Source organism: Branchiostoma lanceolatum, chromosome 9 (assembly GCF_035083965.1).
Source record: "Branchiostoma lanceolatum isolate klBraLanc5 chromosome 9, klBraLanc5.hap2, whole genome shotgun sequence".
Classification (NCBI taxonomy): domain Eukaryota; kingdom Metazoa; phylum Chordata; class Leptocardii; order Amphioxiformes; family Branchiostomatidae; genus Branchiostoma; species Branchiostoma lanceolatum.
The window spans coordinates 7,610,422-7,630,995 of NC_089730.1; the positions used below are offsets into that span (position 1 = coordinate 7,610,422).

The 20,574-nt window shown below is 34.3% G+C and overlaps 1 long non-coding RNA gene across 1 annotated transcript; it reads left to right on the forward strand.

Annotated features, from left to right (window-relative positions):
• Positions 1-2,534: 2,534 nt before the first annotated feature.
• Positions 2,535-19,680, forward strand: LOC136441593 (uncharacterized). Its single transcript, XR_010756906.1, has 4 exons — positions 2,535-2,666; positions 3,765-3,811; positions 5,632-5,880; positions 18,158-19,680. It is a non-coding gene; the product is annotated as an uncharacterized lncRNA (long non-coding RNA).
• Positions 19,681-20,574: the final 894 nt, after the last annotated feature.

Here is a 20,574-nt window from a genome sequence, read left to right on the forward strand (position 1 = left end):
AAGTATTGTTCATGAAAGGTGGTAAGAGCATCCAAAATGAACTTTTCACAGATCCCATTGCATGCTGGGAGCTGCAAAGTACTATGGGTAGGGCATGGTGCAAAGAACATCATTACCATGGCAATGCGAATGCCATGTATGCATACTGTCAGTCTATGTTTACCCTCTGAACTGCAGGTACCCATAATGCCTTGTGTCTCCCAGAATGCAATGTGATCTTTGAAAAGGTCTACAGGAGGCATGCAAACTGGTAAGATGTGGTGAAGACAATTTCACATTTAGAGTTGAAGAAATACTGTCAAATTCTGTGGGATGAACGGTTAACTGGGGTTTAAGGGGTAAAGAGGAAGAAGTTGGATATGCAAAAAAAAATCCTGCAAATGGATTTGTTTCTTTGACAGGTGCAAGAGTCTTAAACACATGTTAAACAGCCAATATCTTAATTGTTGTAGAATTCATACCAAATCCGTGTTTTTATATTGTTCAGCCAACTGTATTTTTGTCTGAGTTGAATGCTGTACATTCCTTGTCTTTCGGACCACAAAGATTATTTTGATTCTGTACACTTAGTATAACAACATGTAGAGACAATCCAAGTATGTTTAGCTTGCTGAGAAATATGTTAATTATATCTTTATCTGTTCAATATAGGGTTAACAAAATGTGTTATAACTGGGCTGTTTTTAATTGTAGCTGCCAAGACTTGAATCTTGTTGAGACCCAAATTAGACGAAAGTGCTAAAGGTAGGCTCTGCCCCTGAGGCGTCGCCAAAAAGAAAGCAAAAAATTTACAACAGTTTGCAATGAGGTTGCTCCTTTTTTGACATATGCTGTGTATCCATTTCTTGATTTGCAGTAGCATTGTCGCACATGGTAAAATAAGGGGAATTCTCTTGTCCAAAAAAAGTCTGAAATCAATGTTTATGCATATCATAGCCATAAATCAGGTTCGTTTGCAATTGGAGGTATTCAGAACAGGATCAATTCATCACCACATTGAAGTAGAACAATACTATAATGCAGGCTATACCCTTAAGGCATAGCCAAAAAGGTTTCTTGATACATAGAACAGTTATAACCATTATAACGGGAGCAATTTTTAAGATGGTTTCATATGGGTTGCATTGAATTCACCGCATTTTGTACAAGGCAATGTCTATATTTCAATAATGATATGACTACATGTATGAAGTTGCATTGTTTTATTGATTGATTTATTGATTCTTAATAGCTTTTGCTGGCTTTTTTGTAATTTAAGGATTTATAACTTGCAATATTTTGGTATTCAATGTTATGTACTCCAAACAGGGCTACAGTCAATGATTTATTTATCAATAAATACTTTATGGTGCTGATACATATGTATTAGGATTCCATTTTCTTAATTACCTGTTTTTTAAAGATGAATAAAAGAAAGGTGAAACAAATTTCGTATGATGATATTTTTTTAAACCTTCAATATGCTATGGGTGCTGTGAAAGACCTAAGTTGTGTGATTGTTTAACTGAGGGTTAGGATGGTAATGGTTTCTGGGCGCTGATTGTCTGATGAGAAGTTGGTTAAAGGGTTACTGCGGACTGGTTATCTGGTGATAAGGTTCGGTGATTGGCTGGTTAAATGGGGTACTGGGCGTTGATTGGCTGAGGAAAGCTGGCTTCTTCCCGGAGCTAAAACGTTTGCAACCATACTGTAAATCATACAAAGAAGCTGGAAACGGGCAAATATGTGCTGCAAGTTGCAAAACACACACACACAAAGAGAACACAACATGTTACAACAGTTTATAGTGGTAGACGACTACGTCGAAGCCGATGATGTCTAGTGTAACCGGGGAAAGACTACATGTGTATTTGCTCCGAAGGCCATCACTCTGCAGCGCTACCATGCGGGACTCTATAGCTTTGCAGTCTTTAGAAGTCAAATATAGAGAGCTTGGTGAGATGATTCGTTATTTCGATGACATTTATACTACACATGGGTAACAGTGCTTTAAGCTTTCAAGCTTTAGCATTTAAGGTCTCCCACCGCAATTAGGCCGTTCCATTTGGTTTACATGTTATATTACGCAACTTTTATGGCCGCAATGCAAAACCAATAAAGAAACAGTTTTTTTTGGAGATGCTTTCTACTGTGAGCACACTTCTTCGTGAGGCACTGAAAAAAAATGTCACAAAAATCTGACCCGGTGATCGATATCTATGGTATTCATAACTGGACTTATCCACTATGTTCGCAAGAGGCTCTCTTAGGCCGCTAGCCCCTGACCACATCACTCAGCACGAACAACCGTGCACGTCCGACAATCGCTCGGATGCCGAAACTTTCCTACCCAATCCTGGCAGTAATACACAAGCTTTCATCTCAAATCCTTTTCATATCAGATGGGGTCGATTAAAGGCAATTTATGATCCACCTAAACACACCCTGTTGGGGCCTATTCATATTTTCAGACCACGGATTCTTTGAGACACTCGGAGTAATAAAAGCACGAGACCTTAAGGTTAGGACCATCACTTGTTTAAAAGGTCACACCCGCTCGAGTCGGTCATCGGTCATGCGCACTGACGTGCACTCAGGGGACTTTCCATACCTTTCTATCCTAGTTTAGAGAAACCGGAACTGGGGAAACGGACCTCTACACCTGACGACGTCTTCGCATTTCAAAGGTGATACTTGAATTTCTTGGACTCCTAAGAAAGTTAGGCTTTATCATTAGTGTCAAATGAATGTCTGGAATGGCTGGAAATGTAACGTTAACTTTCAAGTTTACCTGGCAAAGGTGACACTAAGGTGGCACAATGAACGCTGTGAGCTAAACACATACGTCATGGGTTTTTCCAGGGGTTTCAAATGACTCACGAATTGTGTCCTGGGGTCACTCTTTAGGCGATAGACGTGGTTTTCTCCGTTGCTTGTGTTCTTGTTACTCCGGGAAGGAGGATGACCTCCTTCTGGAAGTATTGGAAATGCTTTTGTTTGCGCGTTTTCTGGGAGTATTTGAAATGCTTTTGTTTGCGCGTTCACAGCTAGAAGTCACGATCCTGTTGTCGCATTGGTGTGTAACTTGGCATATCGTTTGCCTTGTTGGGCGTGGTGATGTCTTTGTTACACCGTTACAACTTTTATCGTCAATGCAATATCGTAATCGCACCCCTATAATTAATGGCATGTGCCACTGACCTGCCATAGAGACCATGCTATAATCCGTTCCGCATGGCTGCAATACTTCATGCAGATATGGGGTACAAAGCTTCCCTACTTGCTGTGATCGTATAGTCACTGTTACATTGTAAAACAGACAACGTACATCGCCACACGCAACCTAGCAAACGATATGCCAAGTTACATACCAATGCGGCAACGGGAATTGTGAGTTTTAGATGCGAACATGTACAGAGTGACCTCCTGTCTGTGTAATAAGTATGCCGTGTCCAGTCGCAGCTCGCATACGAGTATGTGCGCACGGGACGGACGGGGAACTTTTACGCACAGTGTGAAAATGGGAAATTTCTGGCCCTTGAAACTTACCACACTTGTAGTTTGGAATACGGAGGCTGTGACAATGTAAAACGTTTACGCAGGGGATGAAAGGTTGTTGAAATATGTTTCTCAGAAAAGTGGCCGCCGGCCGAGGCCAGTGTCACTTCCGGGTGGCCATGGTTTCACCGGATTGAGAGATCCGGTGACCCGTTCCACATTTGTAAAAAAATATAAAAGGCACCATGTGTGCATGGTAACAATGAATAGTTTCTTATTTGTTACAGGTATTGACGTCAACGAAGGAAGGGGAAGTTTTTAAGAATGACAGAAGGTATGATATCCGTTCTTTCCGTGTCATGCTATTCATTATGTAACATTGTCAGTCCTTCTTTTAAAGGGAGGCTAAACTTAAAATTGAAAAGACTACTATGCTAAATAAACCCCAAAGTCAAGTCCTTATTTGTTTTACAAAAGTCCGCCATAGTTCAGGGCTCTTTCGTCATTTGTAACGTAACGTTACATGACACGTCCGATTTGTTGAAAACGTTATTATATGATATCTTCGCCGAGAACTCGGAGAAGATTATGTTTTCGGTTACTACAGCTGTTGGGTGGGTCTATATGTATGTCAAGAGCATAACTTGAGAAACGAGTGTGAGAAGTGAGTAGCGAGTGTGAGAACGGAGGTCAAGTTCAAAAATAGTTACCCTGGCATTTTCCGTCGGTACTGCAGCAGGCTTTGTGCGTATGTGTATTTGTATGTGGACAACATAACTCGAAAAGCTGTCGATAGTACTGCATGATATTTAGTGGATGGGTTGGGTTTACAAAAAGGAAGGTCAAGTTCGATAATGGCCCTTCTAGCGGGTACCTTAAATACTAGAGCCGGGCTTCAAAATTTTAAGGCATATTGTCTGCAAGTGCTATGGTCATGATTTTTGTGTGGTAGATAGTTCATGCCACAGGAAGTAAGTTGTGTAAGTTTGGGCCCCCTAGCGGCTTGTTTGGAACTGCAGTGGGTGTTTTTGTTTTGACCTGTGGACATGAATAACTTGAGAAGGGGTCGACAGATCCTCGTGACGTTTGGTATTCAGATAGCTCAGATGGTGCTTTACATAATCAACGACTTATTGTGCAAATCAGGATCTAAAGGAACGTTTGCTGCATTTCATATTGGGACTCTGAAACGAAAAGCGGACAAAATAGAAAGCTCGACAAAAACACCTAAAACACGTCAAAAACCAGCCGGACTCACTCCTTTGCTTGTAGGGTACACTGCTCCAAAACAGCATCACTGCTAGGTACGGAAAAGTCACATTAGCTATCAATGTCTCTCAAAATGTGTATGATATGAAATAACGATTTATTTTATTCATATATATTGACTGTACCATTTCGTCATCACTTTCAACTTATGACACTGCAATTTCAAACCTTTAATATGATATCAATATACTCAGATTTTTTCATGACCACTTACATTGTGTACTAGTCCTGTACCACCAAATGATTTTAACCCTATCTAGACTCCCCCCTCATAACTTCCAAACGGCATGGTGTATGATCAAATTTTCAGGGGGTGATATTAAAGCATGTAAATAAATATCAATCACTATCCATGATAATCCTGGATTATTTGGCGAAGATACTGTGTTCTTGGAACTCTAGATTATCTTAAAACCGCGCGGACGGAGCCAAATGTTAAACCCATGGGCAGAAAAATAAGCCCCTCCAAAAAAGAAAATGCATGGTCTGTACGTTTTTCTCCGCCTGTTTAACGACGTGCAAGCATGTATTTATACTTGGGTATATGATGTAGAATTCTGCCAGGCTTACCCATTATCGTCCACCTCAGTATTTTCCCTTCTAGCGCTTGAAGAACATAGATCAGAAAAAAAATGCACAGTAACTGTCGAAAGCAGTCAACGGACATATGACATGTACAGTTAAGTCACTATGTTTGTCACTCCGCTTGCCCGACGCCTGACAAGTTTAGCCTCCCTTAAAAGTGAAATCATATTTAGTAGCTTGATTGAATGGAACTCTAGTAGCCTGCCCAACATCTGGCCCCCGCAGAAAAGCCCCGGACAGCAGAGTTATCGTTACACACATATTTAGTAATTGTTCATAAAGTTTCATATTACGTTGCAGACGTATCAGCATACTTCTATGGCGTTAAAGAGGACGTTAGCGCTGACTACAAGGACCTGGCCTCATTTCTCGGCATCCACGACACGCGGAATATCGAGAGTAGAAACCGCGATGCCACGTCCTGCTGTATGGACGTGTTGGAGACCTGGAAGCGGTTGAAGGGAGACCAGGCGACTGTGGAGGTGCTGGAACAGGCACTTTTCTCTGCAGAACTGCAGTCTGCTGCCGACAATCTGAGAAGGAGACTGAGTAAGCCATTCTATTCATTCATGCACACTGAAAAAAATAGCACTGGTGTGTATGTGTACTTGTGTGTGTTTGTGTGTCTGTGTGTGCGTGTTTGGATGTGTGTGTGAGTGAATGGCATATCGCCCCTGGGCGGTTTTTAAAGAGCCTTGTGTTTGTACATAAATAGAACATAGTATGACTCGTGAATATAACAAAATGTAACACAGAGATGCAAAGTAAGTCAGTACACTGATGGTAAAAGTACATCAAAACAATGCCACAAACTAATTAGTCCATGGGCCAGGTCCCTCATAATAGCCATTTGGTACCAAACAGAGGGACAAAGGGTGACTTACTTTTTTGAAAAGGTTAATTCCTCTACTTTATAATTATGCATGATAACAATGTCAAATGTCCAGCTTTTTAGGAATTATCACGTGATATGGTGACGTCATTAAAATGGACCTCGATTTTTGGGACTTAATTCAGCCGAGGACTGGGACAAAATATCAAACATCAATAATCTTCGGTGAAAATCGGTTTGTAGGCAAAAGATACCACAGGAATCACGAAATAGTATGTTTTTGGTTGATATCTTAACTCTATAAGAAGCTATGAGTCTTTGAAGTCCATTTTTTTTGGGTAATTTTGTGTAAAAAAATGTATTGTTTACTTTCCAAAATCAGTCATTTATTTGGACCAGCTATGGGGTCTTGTGTAATACATTATGTTGATAGGCCATATCATTTTCTGCATTTTGGGCTTTGAACCAACAAAATCCGTCAAAAATATCAGGAGTTATAAGGGTTTTAAGAATTACACCCAACGGCCATGGTATCGAATCGCCGCAAATATCGCAATGCATCATGGGTAATTTTAAGAGGGTCTGTCTGTAATTATACCTTGTAGCAAAGGACAAAATGTCGATTTTTTTAAAATTTTGGGTGGTGGTAAGGCCTTGGTCCAATTGTAAAAAAAATGGGTAAGTTTTGGGTTAACTGGTGGTCACCGGTTGGCATGGAAACGGTCACTTTTTAAAAGATGGCGGATTTCTATCCACAAAGGCTCAATCTCGTCCAGAATAAACCATCTTTGGCCTACAGAAACGCCACCTAAGGCCACAGCAAGTAAATTTTATGGATGACATCCTCCGCAGACTCCAAAATTAATGAGATAGGGCGAAAAAAACATAAGGCGGCCCCCCCAAAAAAGATTCCTATATTTTCAAATTTTTAGATCATAAGTCTTGTTAAACAAGAATTGAGGCGACGAAATATGATATCATGACCAACAGGTCTTTTATTCCTGTATTCAACCAATGAGGTTTCATATATAATATAAAACCTCCTTGATTCAACAGTAAACATGTCCTTGTAGATGTGTATACATCTCAATAGACTAACTACAACAAATGCAGAAAAGAGCTTGTTGTACCATCATCTGAACCAACTACAATGGGTATTCATATGCGATGAATCACCTTGTATATACATTTCAATTAACTAGACCCCCCCCCCCCCATTATTTATATGTCATTGCTAGAACAAATGCAGAAAACAGCTTGTTATCATACCATCATGGGCAGGAACCACACTGCGTATTCATATGCAACGAAACACCTTAGACTGTCAACATTAAACTGTTCTTGAAGATGTGTACACAGCTCAATTAAGTAGAACAAATGCAGAAAACAGCTTGTTATCATACCATCATGGGCAGGAACCACACTGCGTATTCATATGCAACGAAACACCTTAGACTGTCAACATTAAACTGTTCTTGAAGATGTGTACACAGCTCAATTAAGTAGAACAAACGCAGAAAACAGCTTGTCATACCAAGGAGGTTTTATATAGATATATAAAACCTCCTTGGTCATACCATCATGGGCAGGAACTTCACTAGGTATTCATATGCAATGAAACACCTTAGACTATCAATGTTTACGACACATTTGCCCATTTTTGGCATGTTGATCACCGTCGGAGGGCAATAAAATTTCTTGTTTTTTATTTCGAAATCAGGTGAAAATTAATGAGCGCGCTGATGTCATCCATAGAAATTACTTTCTGTGGCCTAACTAGAGGGACAACATTTGCGAGCAAATGCAGAATGTTAACCTTCACTTGGTCTTTACGTTTCGAACAAGGAAGGATAAGTTGTTTTATTTAGTTGGATAAGTCAAAAAGGGACGAATGAATTCTCACGAACTTCTACTTGTAAGGGACGTTGATGAAGACGAACAACATGGTTGCATAATGTGCACAATCAATAAGGAAGATTTATATTTCAATAAAATACTCACTTACATGACAAAAGGTCAGGCTCAAGAGCATGCTTCCTTAATATTCATGAACATTCATGAACATTCATAATTTTTTCTGAATATTCATGAACGTTCATGAAAATTCATGAATATTCATGAACGTTCATGAAATTCCTGAAAATTCATCAACATTCATGAATATCCATGAACGTTTATGAAGATTCATGAATATTCATGAACGTTCATGAACATTGTTCATGAACATTCCTAAAAAATCATGAACATTCATGAATATTTATGAACGTTCATGAATATCTATAAATTTTCATGAACGTTCATGAAAATCATGAACGTTCATGTAAATTCATGAAATTCATGAAAATTCATAAACGTTCATGAATATTTATGAATTGTCATTAACGTTCATAAAAATTCATGAACGTTCATGAATTTTCATAAATATTCATGTATTTTCATGAATTTTCATGAACGTTCATGAATATCTATGAATTTTCATGGAATTCATGAATATTCATGAAAATTTATGAAAATTCATGAACGTTCGTGAATTTTCATGAATTTTCATGAACTTTCATGAACGTTCATGAATTTTCATGAATTTTCATGAATTTTCATGAATTTTCATGAACGTTCATGAATTTTCATGAATTTTCATGAATTTTCTTGAACTGTCATGAATTTTCATGAACGTTCATGAATTTTCATGAATTTTCATGAATTTTCATGAATTTTCATCAATTGTCATGAATTTTAATGAATTTTCATGAATTTTCATAAATTTTCATGAGCGTTCATGAATTTTCATGGATTTTCAGGAATTTTCATGAACGTTCATGAATTTTCATGAATTTTCATGAACGTTCATGAATTTTCATGAATTTTCATGAATTTTCATGATTTTGTATGTTGTATAAATATATGTATATAATATAATATAAATATTCATGAACGTTCATAAATATACATGAACATTCATGAACATTCATGAATTTTCATGAATTTTCATGAATTTTTATGAACGTTCATGAATTTTCATGAACGCTCATGAATTTTCATGAATTTTCATGAATTTTCATGAATTTTTATGAACGTTCATGAATTTTCATGAACGTTCATGAATTTTCATGAATTTTCATGAACGTTTAGTGAACGTTCATGAATTTTCATGAATTTTCTGGAACTTTCATGAATTTTCATGAACGTTCATGAATTTTCATGAATTTTCATGAATTTTCATGAACGTTTAATGAACGTTCATGAATTTTCATGAATTTTCTTGAATTTTCATGAATTTTTATGAATTTTTATGAACGTTCATGAATATTTATTAACGTTCATGAATTTTCATGAATTTTCATGAACGTTCATGAATTTTCATGAATTTTCATGAATTTTCATGAATTTTCATGCACGTTCATGAATTTTCATGAATTTTCATGAATTTTCATGAATTTTCACGAACGTTCATGAATTTTCATGAATTTTCATAAACGTTCATGAACGTTCATGAATTTTCATGAATTTTCATGAATTTTCATGATTTTGTATGTTGTATAAATATATGTATATAATATAATATAAATATTCATGAACGTTCGTAAATATACATGAACATTCATGAACATTCATGAATTTTCATGAATTTTCATGAATTTTCATGAATTTTCATGAACGCTCATGAATTTTCATGAATTTTCATGAATTTTCATGAATTTTCATGAATTTTTATGAACGTTCATGAATTTTCATGAACGTTCATGAATTTTCATGAACGTTCATGAATTTTCATGAATTTTCATGAACGTTTAGTGAACGTTCATGAATTTTCATGAATTTTCTGGAACTTTCATGAATTTTCATGAACGTTCATGAATTTTCATGAATTTTCATGAATTTTTATGAATTTTCATGAATTTTCATAAACGTTCATGAATTTTCATGAATTTTCATGAATTTTCATGAATTTTCATGAATTTTCATAAATTTTCATGAACGTTCATAAATTTTCATGAATTTTCATGAATTTTCATGAACGTTCATGAATTTTCATTCATTTTCATAAATTTTCATGAACGTTTAATGAACGTTCATGAATTTTCTTGAACTTTCATGAATTTTCATAAATTTTCATGAACGTTCATAAATTTTCATGAATTTTCATGAATTTTCATGAACGTTCATGAATTTTCATTCATTTTCATGAATTTTCATGAACGTTTAATGAACGTTCATGAATTTTCATGAATTTTCTTGAACTTTCATGAATTTTCATGAACGTTCATGAATTTTCATGAATTTTCATGAACGTTCATGAATTTTCATGAATATTCATGAACGTTCATGAATGTTCATGAACGTTCATGAATGTTCATGAATTTTCAGTAATGTTCATGGACCGACCATGAATATTCATGAACGTTCATGAACGTTCATAAATTTTCATGAATTTTCATGAATTTTCCTGAACGTTCATGAATTTTCATGAATTTTCATGAATTTTCATGAATTTTCATGAACGTTCATGAATTTTCATGAATTTTCATGAATTTTCATGAATTTTCATGAACGTTCATGAATTTTCATGAATTTTCATGAACGTTCATGAATTTTCATGAATATTCATGAACGTTCATGAATGTTCATGAACGTTCATGAATGTTCATGAATTTTCAGTAATGTTCATGGACCGACCATGAATATTCATGAACGTTCATGAACGTTCATAAATTTTCATGAATTTTCATGAATTTTCCTGAACGTTCATGAATGTTCATGAACGTTCATGAATGTTCATGAATTTTCAGTAATGTTCATGGACCGACCATGAATATTCATGAACGTTCATGAACGTTCATGAATTTTCATGAATTTTCATGAATTTTCATGAATTTTCATGAATTTTCATAAATTTTCATGAACGTTCATAAATTTTCATGAATTTTCATGAATTTTCATGAACGTTCATGAATTTTCATTAATTTTCATAAATTTTCATGAACGTTTAATGAACGTTCATGAATTTTCATGAACGTTCACTAAACGTTCATGAAAATTCATGAATTTTCATGAATTTTCTTGAATTTTCATGAATTTTTATGAATTTTTATGAACGTTCATGAATATTTATTAACGTTCATGAATTTTCATGAATTTTCATGAACGTTCATGAATTTTCATGAATTTTCATGAATTTTCATGAATTTTCATGCACGTTCATGAATTTTCATGAATTTTCATGAATTTTCATGAATTTTCATGAACGTTCATGAATTTTCATGAATTTTCATGAATTTTCATGAATTTTCATGAACGTTCATGAATTTTCATGAATTTTCATGAACGTTCATGAATTTTCATGAATATTCATGAACGTTCATGAATGTTCATGAACGTTCATGAATGTTCATGAATTTTCAGTAATGTTCATGGACCGACCATGAATATTCATGAACGTTCATGAACGTTCATAAATTTTCATGAATTTTCATGAATTTTCCTGAACGTTCATGAATGTTCATGAACGTTCATGAATGTTCATGAATTTTCAGTAATGTTCATGGACCGACCATGAATATTCATGAACGTTCATGAACGTTCATGAATTTTCATGAATTTTCATGAATTTTCATGAATTTTCATGAATTTTCATAAATTTTCATGAACGTTCATAAATTTTCATGAATTTTCATGAATTTTCATGAACGTTCATGAATTTTCATTAATTTTCATAAATTTTCATGAACGTTTACTGAACGTTCATGAATTTTCATGAATTTTCTTGAACTTTCATGAATTTTCATAAACTTTCATGAACGTTCATAAATTTTCATGAATTTTCATGAATTTTCATGAACGTTCATGAATTTTCATTAATTTTCATGAATTTTCATGAACGTTTAATGAACGTTCATGAATTTTCATGAATTTTCTTGAACTTTCATGAATTTTCATGAACGTTCATGAATTTTCATGAATTTTCATGAACGTTCATGAATTTTCATGAATTTTCATGAACGTTCATGAATTTTCATGAATATTCATGAACGTTCATGAATGTTCATGAACGTTCATGAATGTTCATGAATTTTCAGTAATGTTCATGGACCGACCATGAATATTCATGAACGTTCATGAACGTTCATAAATTTTCATGAATTTTCATGAATTTTCCTGAACGTTCATGAATTTTCATGAATTTTCATGAATTTTCATGAATTTTCATGAACGTTCATGAATTTTCATGAATTTTCATGAATTTTCTTGAACTGTCATGAATTTTCATGAACGTTCATGAATTTTCATGAATTTTCATGAACGTTCATGAATTTTCATGAATTTTCATGAATTTTCATGAACGTTTAATGAACGTTCATGAATTTTCATGAATTTTCTTGAATTTTCATGAATTTTTATGAATTTTTATGAACGTTCATGAATTTTCATTAACGTTCATGAATTTTCATGAATTTTTATGAACGTTCATGAATTTTCATGAATTTTCATGAATTTTCATGAACGTTCATAAATTTTCATGAATTTTCATGAATTTTCACGAACGTTCATGAATTTTCATGAATTTTAATAAACGTTCATGAACGTTCATGAATTTTCATGAATTTTCATGAATTTTCATGAATTTTCATGTATTTTCATGAATTTTCTTTAACTTTCATGAATTTTCATGAACGTTCATGAAAATTCATGAAAATTCATGAAAATTCATGAACATTCATAAACGTTCATGAAAATTCATGAAAATTCATGAAAATTCATGAACGTTCATGAACGTTCATAAAAATTCATGAACGTTCGTGAAAATTCATGAAAATTCATGAACGTTCATGAAAATTCATGAAAATTCATGAAAATTCATGAAAATTCATGAAAATTCATGAAAATTCATGAACGTTCATAAAATTCATGAAAATTCATGAACGTTCGTGAAAATTCATTAAAATTCATGAAAATTCATGAAAATTCATGAATATTCATGAACGTTCATGAATATTCATGGTCGGTCCATGAACATCACTGAAAATTCATGAACATTCATGAACGTTCATGAACATTCATTAACGTTCATGAATATTCATGAAAATTCATGAACGTTCATGAAAATTCATGAAAATTCATGAACGTTCATGAAAATTCATGAAAATTCATGAAAATTCATGAACGTTCATGAAAATTCATGAAAGTTCAAGAAAATTCATGAAAATTCATGAACGTTCATTAAACGTTCATGAAAATTCATGAAAATTCATGAAAATTCATGAACGTTCATGAAAATTCATGAAAATTTATGAACGTTCATGAAAATTTATGAAAATTCATGAAAATTCATGAAAATTCATGAAAATTCATGAAAATTCATGAAAATTCATGAAAATTCATGAACGTTTATGAAAATTCATGAAAATTCATGAACGTTCATGAAAATTCATGAAAATTCATGAAAATTCATGAACGTTCATGAAAATTCATGAAAGTTCCAGAAAATTTATGAAAATTCATGAACGTTCACTAAACGTTCATGAAAATTCATGAAAATTCATGAACGTTCATGAAAATTCATGAAAATTCATGAACGTTCATGAAAATTCATGAAAATTCATGAAAATTTATGAACGTTCATGAAAATTCATGAAAATTCATGAAAATTCATGAAAATTCATGAAAATTCATGAAAATTCATGAACGTTTATGAAAATTCATGAAAATTCATAAAAATTCATGAAAATTCATGAAAATTTATGAACGTTCATGAAAATTCATGAAAGTTCCAGAAAATTCATGAAAATTCATGAACGTTCACTAAACGTTCATGAAAATTCATGAAAATTCATGAACGTTCATGAAAATTCATGAAAATTCATGAACGTTCATGAAAATTCATGAACGTTCATAAAAATTCATAAAAATTCATGAAAATTCATGAAAATTCATGAAAATTCATGAACGTTCATGAAAATTCATGAAAATTCATGAAAATTCATGAACGTTCATGAAAATTCATGAAAATTCATGAACGTTAATGAAAATTCATGAACGTTCATAAAAATTCATGAAAATTCATGAAAATTTATGAACGTTCATGAAAATTTATGAAAATTCATGAAAATTCATAAAAATTCATGAAAATTCATGAAAATTCATGAAAATTCATGAAAACTCATGAACGTTTATGAAAATTCATGAAAATTCATAAAAATTCATGAAAATTCATGAAAATTCATGAACATCCATGAAAATTCATGAAAGTTCCAGAAAATTCATGAAAATTCATGAACATTCACTAAACGTTCATGAAAATTCATGAAAATTCATGAACGTTCATGAAAATTCATGAAAATTCATGAACGTTCATGAAAATTCATGAAAATTCATGAAAATTTATGAACGTTCATGAAAATTCATGAAAATTCATGAAAATTCATGAAAATTCATGAAAATTCATGAAAATTCATGAACGTTTATGAAAATTAATGAAAATTCATAAAAATTCATAAAAATTCATGAAAATTCATGAAAATTCATGAAAATTCATGAACGTTCATGAAAATTTATGAAAATTCATGAAAATTCATGAAAATTCATGAAAATTCATGAACGTTTATGAAAATTCATGAAAATTCATGAAAATTTATGAACGTTCATGAAAATTTATGAAAATTCATGAAAATTCATAAAAATTCATGAAAATTCATGAAAATTCATGAAAACTCATGAACGTTTATGAAAATTCATGAAAATTCATAAAAATTCATGAAAATTCATGAAAATTCATGAACATCCATGAAAATTCATGAAAGTTCCAGAAAATTCATGAAAATTCATGAACGTTCACTAAACGTTCATGAAAATTCATGAAAATTCATGAACGTTCATGAACGTTCATGAAAATTCATGAACGTTCATGAAAATTCATGAAAATTCATGAAAATTTATGAACGTTCATGAAAATTCATGAAAATTCATGAAAATTCATGAAAATTAATGAAAATTCATAAAAATTCATGAAAATTCATGAAAATTTATGAACGTTCATGAAAATTCATGAAAGTTCCAGAAAATTCATGAAAATTCATGAACGTTCACTAAACGTTCATGAAAATTCATGAAAATTCATGAACGTTCATGAAAATTCATGAAAATTCATGAACGTTCATGAAAATTCATGAACGTTCATAAAAATTCATAAAAATTCATGAAAATTCATGAAAATTCATGAAAATTCATGAACGTTCATGAAAATTCATGAAAATTCATGAAAATTCATGAACGTTCATGAAAATTCATGAACGTTCATGAAAATTCATGAAAATTCATGAACGTTAATGAAAATTCATGAACGTTCATAAAAATTCATGAAAATTCATGAAAATTCATGAATGTTCATGAATGTTCATGTATATTTATGAACGTTCATGAATATTTATATTATATTATATACATATATTTATACAACATACAAAATCATGAAAATTCATGAAAATTCATGAAAATTCATGAACGTTCATGAAAATTCATGAAAATTCATGAACGTTCATGAAAATTCATGAAAATCCATGAAAATTCATGAACGCTCATGAAAATTTATGAAAATTCATGAAAATTCATGAAAATTCATGACAATTGATGAAAATTCATGAAAATTCATGAAAATTCATGAAAATTCATGAAAATTCATGAACATTCATGAAAATTCATGACAGTTCAAGAAAATTCATGAAAATTTATGAAAATTCATGAACGTTCGTGAAAATTCATGAAAATTCATGAAAATTCATGAAAATTCACGAACGTTCATGAACGTTCATAAAAATTCATGAAAATTCATGAACATTCATGAACGTTAATGAAAATTCATGAAAATTCATGAAAATTCATGAACGTTCATGAAAATTCATGAAAATTCATGAACGTTCATGAAATTTCATGAACGTTCATAAAAATTCATGAACATTCATGAATGTTCATGAATATTCATGAATGTTCATGAATATTTATGAATTTTCATGAACGTTCATGAAAAGTCATGAATATTCATGAACGTTCATGAATGTTCATGAATTTTCAATAATGTTCATGAATTTTCATGTTATTTTTCAATCTTTCATTCATATGCTTGCACGGGGAGTATATTCATGAATATTCATGGTCTGTCCATGAACGTTCATGAACTAATGTTCATGAACGTTCATGGACCGACCATGAATATTTATGAATGTTCATGAACATTTCTTGTAGCGCTAAGAATTCCAAAAGTCAATGTTAGAAATCAATCAAAACATATGATTATGCAAATTTATCTAATTATTGTTAAGATAAAGATGTGAAGTAAATGTTACAGGCATTTAGAATATATGTGAATTAGGTGGCGTTTTGGAGAAAGATTGTGTATTCTGGACGAGACTGAGCCTTTGCGGATAGAAATTCGCCATCTTTAAAAAAATGACCGTTTCGATGGCAACCGGTCACCACCAGTCAACCCAAAACTTACCCATATTTCTACAATTTCTTACCACCACCCAAATTTTTTTAAAAATCGACATTTTGTCCTTTGCTACAAGGTATAATTACAGATAGACCCTCTTAAAATTACCCATGATGCATTGCGATATTTGCGGCGATTCGATACCATGGCCGTTGGGTATCCTTATAACTCCTGATATTTTTGACGGATCTTGTTGGTTCAAAGCCCAAAATGTAGAAAATGATATGGCCTATTAACATAATGTATTACACAAGACCCCATAGGTGGTCCAAATAAATGCCTGATTTTGGAAAGTAAACAATACATTTTTTACACAAAATTACCCAAAAAATGGACTTCAAAGACTCATAGCTTCTTATAGAGTTAAGATATCAACCAAAAACATACTATTTCGTGATTCCTGTGGTATCTTTTGCCTACAAACCGATTTTCACCGAAGATTATTGATGTTTGATATTTTGTCCCAGTCCTCTGAATTAAGTCCCAAAAATCGAGGTCCATTTTAATGACGTCACCATATCACGTGATAATTCCTAAAAAGCTGGACATTTGACATTGTTATCATGCATAATTATAAAGTAGAGGAATCAACCTTTTCAAAAAAGTAAGTCACCCTTTGTCCCTCTGTTTGGTACCAAAAACCTGCTTGGCCCATGGACTAAATGGGAGAGTATGTTTTGTGCGCATCTATCTGACAGTGTCTGTATGTATATGTGTGTGCGCGTGTCACCCTCATTAAATCAGGACCCCTATCGCTCCACGTTACCTCGCTTGCGAAGGGGCCCTGATAATCACCGCCACCAGACATGGTTCTGGCGACGTCGCTGACAATTGCTCATGAATAATTAATGAGCTGGCCTTATTTGGCAATGAGCGGACTGGCGAACTCATCTCCAGGCGAAAGTCGCGGACAAGGTCGGTGGGCTTGCTCGGCTTTCGCTGCCGCTGGGAAGCCCATATAACAGGCTCTTCCCTCCGCCTGTCCTTACACTTAGAAATACGTCCCTGCCATCAAGCAGTGTCTGTAGGGTGGACTGCTGATGCTGACGAAGCCGCTCTAATCCAAGCAAGTCTTCCACAGCTGAAGCAAAACTATCGGCTGCCATTTGTTTTGGGCAACCAAAACAACGATGTAACACGTAACCTGATTGGTTGATAGCTTCCCAGCGTTCTTTGGGCGTTTGCTTCCGATGAGGGGAAGAAGACCCCTCTGATTGGCTGAAGCTAGCTGTTTTGGTGGTGACGTCGCCAGAACCATGTCTGGCGGCGGTGATTATCAGGGCACCCTTCGCGAGCGAGGTAACGTGGAGAGATAGGGGTCCTGATTTAATGAGGGTGGCGCGCGTGTACAATGTCTTTTTGCCTGTGCGTGCCATTGATTGACAGTGCTACTAAATAGCAATCCCGATGATTCTCCGTGTATATTTATTGATATATGTTTTTAAAGAACAAAAAGAGTTCCTCTTGTTATACAGTTTGATTAAAGACATACTTGATAATCTTTTCTTTCTTAGGCGAAGGGAACTATCCAACAGCGGCAAACAATCAACACAACGTAGAGGTGCCCGAAATGGCTGAAAACGCAAGCTCTGAAAATGGCGAGTGTTCTTGTAGAATTTGTGACTTCTTTCACATACTTGCTGTATGTATGATCATTGAAAATCTATATATAATAAATGAGTTTCAGTCGTTAAAAAGTTCCTGTTTTACAGGTGTTTTTACACGTGCGTGCCAAGGACAACTCAGAAAATACTTTCAATTCGGTTCTTGCACTAGTCTGCACTTTGTAACGTTAATAGTACCGTTTCTGATATCAGAGATGGAAATTTTCTGACAGTTTCATAACGCGACGTTGAACAAAACTACGATGCCTGCATTGAGCTACAGTAAATTTGTCTATTGTTGTTTATTGTTTATTGGGTTGTCTGGATCATTACATACATGCATGAGACAGCCAAGGTTGTCCAACTTGTATATATGTTGATATATGTTTTGAACTAGATCTAACGAAAAGAATCCATCTAGATCTTGTGACAGCTTAATCAAAGAAATGATTGAGCGATCTTTTCTTTTCTTTTCTAGGCGAAGGGAACTATCCAACAACGTCAAACAATCAACACAATGCAGAGATACCCGAAATGGCTGAAAACGCCCGTCCTGAAAATGGCGGGCTTGCTCGTAGAATTAGGAATTTCTTTCCTTGCTGTAGCGTGAAGGTTTTGTATTCTCTCTGCTATACCATTTGCGTTTGCGTCTTTTTAATTTCACATTCGAACCCAACCTGGGAGCACGTGGTGATCTTCACTGTTTTCCCTCTTGCATTGCTAGCAATGATGGCCATCGAGAGAATGTGGCCATCTAGGTATAGTCGCTTTACGCAAAAGTCAGCTACTCCGTTAACGTTCATCCTTCTCGACGGGAAGACTTTGTCCTTAACGTGTGTATACTACGTCGTGTCCCTGCTTACAAGCGTAACCTCGGCGATATTCATCATTGGTGTGTCCCTTGAAATATCCAAAATCCTTGAGACAGAGCGTGCAAAGAGACTCCGAAGAACACATGGACAGGTGATTTACACCAGTGAAGGTATTCGTGTTCGTCTCCCCACTTGAGGCACCAGGAAGGACCAACACCATCAGGCACAGGAATTCATGTTTGTTATGAAATATTACATTTTCATCAAACATTTAGCCTACAGACCTTTCTGCAACAAATCGATGATTAAAGTTAATGACCCGCTTTACAGTTAAAATATTAATAACCGGCCACTTAATCTTCAACATAAGTAATCACATTCATATTCCAAGCAAAAAATGAATGGAGCTTTATTAATATTTTCCAGCATTTACAAACCAGTACAAATGACTGCCTAGGAGTTTCGTTTCTTTTTTTTCACTTTTGATTTGCCGCTCTCCGGTTTGTTGTCCTGTAATTCGCCCTAAATGGTTGTACATGTAACGATTGACTAAGAAAGCTACATCTCGGCTATCCTTAATTGTACTGCACACTTTTGTACAAATAAATCGCTATTCCCGTTTGCCAGTTTTGTCATTTAGGCTTGCTATTTAATTTAATTTCATATCAGTGCTTCAAAGCAACATGCCTTACAACATCGGCAGCAATGCTAGAAGATCTACCAGTCTGCGTATGGCTGAAGGTTCATATTGGAGGCGAATCAACAAATCACTATCCAGATTTAAGAACATGCTAAAACGCTGTATACTGAACAACCAGTCATTTACCTACTTTTCTATTCATAAATTTTTCATCTTCTCTTAATATCTTGGTTGTTACTTAGGTTGTTGCATTTCTATGCTGTTATTTGCTTAGTTGTTATTCATCCGCAAAATGTTATCATTTGCTAGCTAATTCAGTTGCTACATTTGTTCAGTGATCAGTTATACATTTGTAATTTCTATGCTTATTACTTTAGTTGATCTATTAATTAGTTGTTATTCATATACATGTATCTACATGTAGTTAATTGTTATCATTCAGTTGTTATAGTTATTAGTTGTGTCATTAGTTGTTACTGTTTAGCTATAGCCGATGCTGTACACCCTCCCGAGCAGGCCCGATATCGCTCGGTACGTTACCTGCCATACCGGCCCTGCCATTTCAAGCTTGTAAAATCGCTTCTGGCGACGTCACCGACACTCGCTCATAAATAATTAATGAGCTGGCCTTATTTGGCACAAACTGCCGTTTGTTGCTCATGAATAATTAATGAGCTAGCATTATTTGGTTGAAAGCTTCCCAGCGTCCTTTGCGGGTTTGCACAAGATGGGCTTGAGCAAACCCTCTGATTGGCTGAAAGCTGTTTGGGTGGTGACGTCGCCAGAAGCGATTTTACAAGCTTGAAATGGCAGGGCCGGTATGGGAGGTAACGTACCGAGCGATATCGGGCCTGCTCGGGAGGGCTGTAGGGCTG